This window comes from Gavialis gangeticus, unplaced genomic scaffold (assembly GCF_001723915.1).
Source record: "Gavialis gangeticus isolate Ggan-Ray unplaced genomic scaffold, GavGan_comp1, whole genome shotgun sequence".
NCBI classification, from domain to species: Eukaryota; Metazoa; Chordata; order Crocodylia; family Gavialidae; genus Gavialis; species Gavialis gangeticus.
The window spans coordinates 81,707,356-81,708,955 of NW_017729022.1; the positions used below are offsets into that span (position 1 = coordinate 81,707,356).

General features: G+C 60.4%; 1 protein-coding gene across 2 annotated transcripts in view; it reads left to right on the forward strand.

Annotated features, from left to right (window-relative positions):
* Positions 1–1,600, forward strand: part of FAM60A (family with sequence similarity 60 member A) — a 31,985-nt gene that overhangs the window by 1,454 nt on the left and 28,931 nt on the right. Inside the window, exon 1 of one of the 2 annotated variants that reach the window (XM_019515480.1) lies at positions 806–889. The exons of the other annotated variant lie outside the window; for it this stretch is intronic. The gene's annotated coding sequence lies outside the window, so the exon portion shown is untranslated. Of the gene's footprint in view, positions 1–805; positions 890–1,600 lie in introns of those variants that run through there. 2 annotated transcript variants of the gene reach the window in all.

A 1,600-nucleotide genomic window follows, 5' to 3' on the forward strand; every position in this document is an offset into this window, starting at 1 on the left:
CGCCCGCCGCCTGCACCTGTAGCTCGGGCGGGGGCGCCCACAACTTGGCGCGGGGGAGGCTGCCCTGTTGCGGGGGGGTCCTTTCACTTGCTGCCCTTGAACCGGAGCGGGGGTGGGGGGAAGTGTGCAAGTGGCCCGGCCTGGCCGGGGGGGGCCTGTATGTGTGTAAGCGTGCAGGTGGGGTAGGTGGGGGTGCATGTGGCCCGGCCTGCTGCCTTGGGGGGTGTAAGTGCAAGTGGCCCGGCCGGTGTGCAAGTGGGGCGGGTGCGCGTGCAAGTGGCCCGGCCGGGCTGTGCGCGCGCGCTCTGACACGACACGTGCTCCTGGCCCGGCCGAGTCTCGTCCCCGCGGGCCCGGGCCGTGATGGCGTCTGGCCACTTCCCGAGCCCCAGCGCGACCTGCCAGCAAACTCCTCTCCGCGTGGCCCCCGCAGCCGCGGAGCGAACCCCCTTCCCCCTGGCCCCGCACGTAGGCAGGAGCAGGCTGCAGGGAAAACAAAGGGCTGGTCGCGGGCGCCGCGGGCTGTGGGCGATGTGCCTGCTTCCCCCCCCCCCCCCCCCCCCCCAGCCGGCCGGGGGGGGCACGGGTTGGGGTGCTGGTGGCACCCTGCTCTGGGGGCTTGCAAACTTCAACTGGTGGCCGGAGGTGGGGGGGAGCCGAGCAGCGAGGACTCCGCGTCTCCCTCCCCCAGTGGCCACAGGCGCTGCACTTCCCTGCGACCTCGTGGCAGGGGCTGTGGGAGGGGGGTTGGGGGAGGGTTGTTGTTTCTGGCTGCACCTTGCCTCAGCCCAGCTGCTTTTGTGCACTGCAGAGAGACTCGGGGTGCCCAGTGTGGCTGCGGGTGACCCGAGCCTTGTTGTCTACCTGATCATCATGGCCTCTGTGAAAAGTAGGTCGTCTTCGCTGGGGTGGCTGGGGGGTGGGTGGTCTTTGTTCCAGGCTGCGCTGCGCTCTGGCGGGGGATGCCCTTCTCCGGTACACTTCCCTCCCACACCCTTGCTCCTACCCGAACTTTTTTTCTTTTTCCCCTAACTTTTTGTTTCTTGGTGTCATGGGCGCAGCTTGAGAAGGGAGCTCAGCCTCTTGGGTGTTCCTTTTTTGTCGCCAGTCCCTAGGCATGCTGCACGCTGGAAATCTGCCTGGGAATCCCAGCCCTGGCCCTGTTGAATTCCCAGGACTTCTCAGGCTTGACTTCAGGGGGCTGGGATTTAGGGCCTGACCCACTTGTTGTTTGGAGGGGTTTTGGAGTCTTTTTGGAGGGTTTAAGTCCTTTTTCAGGGGGGCATTTAGCAGTATCCGGTAGCTACACAAAGCACCTTGGTAGAAAAATGGCAAAGTATGAGCAGTTCAGGGGCTGCTTCTCTTTACTGTGAGAGATTTAGAGAGCGTGTAGTTTTAGAACTTTTCTCTTTCCTCCTTTTTTCTTTTCTTTTTCTTTTTTGTTTTGCTACCTCACTTGGCATTATTACACTATTACAAATACTTGTCCTTTTGAGCTTTGTTTCAACTGGGAATTTCAAGCTGAAACAGAGCTTAAGAGTTCTTGTTTTTGTCATAAACTGGTTTGTTATATATAAATTTGAAAAGAGCCAGATTTCTC